Raw genomic sequence first — 5398 nt, 5'->3', positions numbered from 1 at the left:
CAAGGAAGACATACAGATGGCCAAGAGGCACATGAAAAGATTCTCAACATCACTATTAGAGAAATGCAAATCAAAACTACAATGAGGTATCACCTCATGTCAGTCAGAATGGCTATTATCAAAAAATCTAGAAACAATAAATGCTGGAAGGGGTGTGGTGAAAAGGGAACCCTCTCGCACTGTTGGTGGGAATGTATATTGATACAACCACTATGGAGAACAGCATGGAGGTTCCTTAAAAACTAAAAATAGAACTACCATGTGACCCAGCAATCCCATTACTGGGCATATACCCTGAGAAAACCATAATTCAAAAAGAGACATGTACCCTAATGTTCATTGCAGCACTATTTACAATAGCCAGGACATGGAACCAACCTAAATGTCCATCGACAGATGAATGGATAAAGAAGATGTAGCACATATAGACAATGGAATATTACTGAACCATAAAAAGAAACGAAATTGAATTATTTGTAGTGAGATGGATGGACCTAGAGTCTGTCATACAGAGTGAAGTAAGTCAGAAAGAGAAAAACAAATACCATATTCTAACACATGTATATGGAATCTAAAAAAACAAAAAAAGTGGTACTGATGAACCTAGTTGCAGGGCAGGAATAAGATGTAGACATAGAGAAAGGACTTGAGGACATGGGGTGAGAGGGTGAAGTTGGGGTGAAGTGAGAGTAGCATCGACATATATACACTACTGAATGTAAAATAGTTAGCTAGTGGGAAGCAGCTGCATAGCACAGGGAGATCAGCTTGGTGCTTTGTGATGGCATAGAGGGGTGGGATAGGGAGGATGGGAGGTAGGCTCAAGAGGGAGGGGAGGGCTTCCCTGGTGGTGCAGTGGTTGAGAGTCTGCCTGCCAATGCAGGGGACATGGGTTTGTGCCCCGGTCTGGGAAGATCCCACATGCCGCGGAGCGGCTGGGCCGTGAGCCATGGCCACTGAGCCTGCACGTTCAGAGCCTGTGATCTGCAAGGGAGAGGCCACAACAGTGAGAGGCCCGAGTAACTGAAAAAAATAAATAAATAAATAAAAGAGGGAGGGGATGTGGGGATATATGTATGCATATGGCTGATTCACTTTGGTGTCCAACAGAAACTAACACAGTATTGTGAAGCAATTATACTCCAATAAAGGTCTATTTAAAAAAAAAGACAAGAGTTTGAAGAGCAGTTGAGCTCTCATGCATTTGAAAGCACTCCTGTATAAAAGACATAGAGCTCTTATAGAAACTGTAGGGAAGCAGCAGTTTCCCTGTTGATAAGAGTCCAACAAATCAATTCCACATGCTATTTACATTTGTTTGGCCCAATGAACTGTTAGCTCTCTATTGACATCGAGATAGAGAAATAATCTGGTAGTGATGTGATTTCATTTGGAACATGTTCCATGTTCTCAAGCTAAGAGGTGACTATGGGAAAGGTCTAGAAGGAGGTATTAAGGGTCTGGAAGGATGAAGATGGGAGAGGCAGCAGATAGCAGCTCATTCACGCAAGATTACAAAACGGGAGGGCTTTCCTACGTCTCAATAATGTGATAACATAACTATAAATGTAATGCATTCCCAGACTCCCAGAAAAGCTGGGAAGCTGAGCTGTGGGTTTTCGAGAAGAACCCACAAGCTCCAGCCGGGAATTGTGTTGAGTTTGTGTTTCATGGTTGAGGTCACTGTTCTCAGATTTCAAAACTGTAATGTAGTGGGCACAAACCCAGTTACTAACCCTGTGAATCAGGAAGGAATCTAGAGAATTTCCACAACCCCAAATCCAAAACTGTGCAGAAGCAGGTAATGTTCTATGAATTTCGTGTTTGTTGAAGTGACATTGTCACGGGAGAGTGGCTGGACCTGGTGTGCAGGGCTGTAGGGAGCAGGAGATGGCAGGCCCTGCAGTTGGTGTTTGCTTTCATTCACAGACATAAATGGAACTGGGGAGTCGTTTTGCAAATGAGATGAAGTGGAAAGAGCAAACTTCATCTTTTATTTTATTAAGGCAACACTGTGATTCCAAATTAGTATTGGATGGGAAACTGGAGTTTGTGGCCAATGTAAAGGATCAAATCTAGTCTGGGGGAGGGAGGAGGAAGGCCTCCTGAGTTAGTAACATTAACTTTAGACCTACAGATCTAGACAGACTTGGGAGTGTGGGGGAGCTTATTCCAGGCATAAGAACTGCATGTGCAAAGGTCCTGAGGCAGAAAAGGAGCTTGGATGGTTTCAAAAGAGAGAAGCCTGTCATGGCTAAAGCTTAGTGAGTGAGAGCATTGAGGCAGAAGCTGAAAATTGGGCTACAGCCTCACAATTCAGGGCTTTGTAAACCATGCTAAGAACTAAAAGAATGTTCTCTGCCATGATGTGGGCATGTCACGGAGAGTAATATGGATAGAATGTCTCTTTAGAGGTCATGAAATGTTGGAAAAGCCCTGGTAGGCTAAGGGGTGGGGCCATTGAAAATGAAAGATCTCTCCTCTTTAGGGCTCAACCTACTTCCCATCAGTGATATATGTGGTGCTGAAACGAACACAGTGGACTTCATTGTACGGACTGGGTGGAAGATTCCCAGTCACCTACTCACCACCATCCAGCCCAGATCCACTATAAGCCCAGAGAAAATACTTTCTTCACATTTTTTTCCCTTCCTCCTTTTTTCTCCCTTTGTTTTTCTCTTCCTTTTGTCTCTCTGTCCCAATTTCTCCTTCTTTTCTTCCTTCTATTTTTAATACATTTATTGAGGTATGATTCACATACAATAAACTGCACATATTGATCTATACATACACTCATGAACACATCACTACAGTGAGGATGGTGAACATATCCATCACCTCCAAAAGGTTCCTCCAGCCTGTTTGTAACCCATCCCCCTACTCTGACCCATGCCCCAGCAATTCACCTGATGTTCTTCTCACTAATGATTAGTTTGCCTTTCCTAGATTTTATAATGGAACACTACACTGTGTATCATTTTTGGTCTGCCTTCTGTCACTCAGTGTAATTATTTTGAGATTCATCCATGTTGCATGTAATGATACTTTTTTCCTTTTTATTGCTGAGTAGTCTTACTGTACAGATACACCACCATTTGTTTAATCCATCGATGTGTTGATGGACACGAGGATTGTTTTCAGGTTTTGCCTATTACAAATAAGGCTGTATGAACATTCATGTACCAAGTCTTTGTGTGGACATAGGCTTTCATTTCTTCTGGGCAAATACCTAGGAATGAAATGGCTGGATCATTTGGCAGGTGTATGGTTCACTTTTTTTTTTTTTTTTTAACATCTTTATTGGAGTATAATTGCTTTACAATGGTGTGTTAGTTTCTGTTTTACAACAAAGTGAATCAGTTATACATATACGTATGTTCCCATATCTCTTCCCTCTTGCGTCTCCCTCCCTCCCACCCTCCTTATCCCACCTCTCTAGGTGGTCACAAAGCACAGAGCTGATTTCCCTGTGCCTTGCAGCTGCTTCCCACTAGCTATCCACCCTATGTTTTGTAGTGTATATGTGTCCATGCCACTCTCTCACTTCGTCACAGCTTACCCTTCCCCCTCCCCATATCCTCAAGTCCATGCTCTAGTAGGTCTGTGTTTTATTCCTGTCCTACCCCTACTTTTTAAAGAAACTGACAAACTGTTTTCCACAGTGATTGAACCATTTCATGTCCCCTTTCTTGCAACATCTAAAAGTTCCAGTTTCTCCACAGCTTCACCAGCACTTGGTATGGGCACTCTTTTCATATAAGCCATTCTAATAGATGTGAAGTGGTATCTCATCATAATTTTAATTTGCACTTTTCAAATAACAAATGATATTGAGCATCTTTTCATGTGTTATCTGCTCTTTGGTTAAGTGTCTGTTCAAATATTTTACTTTTTCTTTTACTGAGTTGTTTGTTTTTTCATTATTAACTTTTGAGAGTCCATTATATACCAGATACGTGTCCATCAGATATCTGCTCTGCAATTATTTTCACCCAGTAATGGTTTGTCTTTTTATTCTTGTCACAATGTCTTTCAAATAAGTGTTTGTAATATTTATGAAATTCAATTCATTATTTTTTTAAAATAAAAGAGACTGCCCTTTTGGTGTCATAGCTAAGAAATATTTGCCTAACACAAGATCACAAAGATTTTCTCCTATGTTTTCATATAGAAGTTTTATTATTTTAGACTTTACACTTAGATCTATGATCCATTTTGAATTAGTTTTTGCATATGGGTCAAAATTCATTATTTTTGCATATAGAGATCCAATTATTCCAGCACCAGCTGTTTAAAAGGCTCTTTCTCCACTGAACTGCCTCTGCACTTTTGTCAAAAATTAGTTGTGCCACACGTACGTCTATATCTGGACTCTATTCTGTTATACTCACGTACTTTTCTATCTTTATGCCAATACCACACTGTTTTGATTACCATAACTTTATGTCTTAAAATTAGTTTTGTTAGCCCTCTAACTTTGCTCTTCTTTTTCAATGGTATTTTGGCAATTCTAGCTTCTCTGTATTTCCATATGAATTATTATAACCAGCTTGTAACTTTCAATTAAGACAGCCTGCTGGGATTTTGACCAGGATTACATTGAATCTGTAGATAAATTTTGGGAGAATTGACACCACAACAATACTGAATCTTCGGATCCACAAACAAGGTATAACGATCCACTTATTTAAGTCCATTTAAATTTCACTCAGCAATATATTTTTAAAAATTTTCAGTGTACAGGTTTTTCATATCTTTTGTCAGATTGATCACTGAGTAGTTAATATTTTTGATGTTATAAATCCTGCTGGTTTTTAAATTTTTAACATTTTATTGTTCATTACTAGTATATAGAAGTACAATTGATTTTGATTTTTTATATTATCTTATCCTATAAATATGTTTAACTGACTTATTAATACTAGTCACTTCTGTTGATTCCATCAAATTTTCTACAAAGGTAGTCATGTCATCTGCAAAGCAAAATCATTTTGCTTCTTCTTTTCCACTCTGGATGCACTGTCTAGAGCTTTAAATACAATGTTAAATAGAACTTATGAGACTGGACATCCTTGTCTTTTTCCTGATCTCAGCAGGAAAGCATTCAGTTTTTCATTAATTGGTATGATATAAGCTGTAGGGTTTTTGTAGATGTTCTTTATTAGGTTGAAGAAATTCCTTTCTCTTCCTAGTTTGCTGAATGTTTATCAGCAATGGATGTTAGATTTTGTCAAAATGATATTAGGTTTTTCTTCTTTCTAGTTTATTAGGATGCTAATTTACACTGATAGATTTTCAAATGCTAAACCAATCTTAAATTCCTGGGTAAACCTCATCATCCTTTTGTATACTGTTGATTTTGATTTTTTCTAAAATTTTGTTTAGAATCCTTGCATCT

This window comes from Kogia breviceps, chromosome 2, assembly GCF_026419965.1.
Source record: "Kogia breviceps isolate mKogBre1 chromosome 2, mKogBre1 haplotype 1, whole genome shotgun sequence".
In the NCBI taxonomy this organism is placed as follows: domain Eukaryota; kingdom Metazoa; phylum Chordata; class Mammalia; order Artiodactyla; family Physeteridae; genus Kogia; species Kogia breviceps.
The sequence above is the reverse complement of the archived record's forward strand: the minus strand, read 5'-3'. Positions refer to the sequence as shown.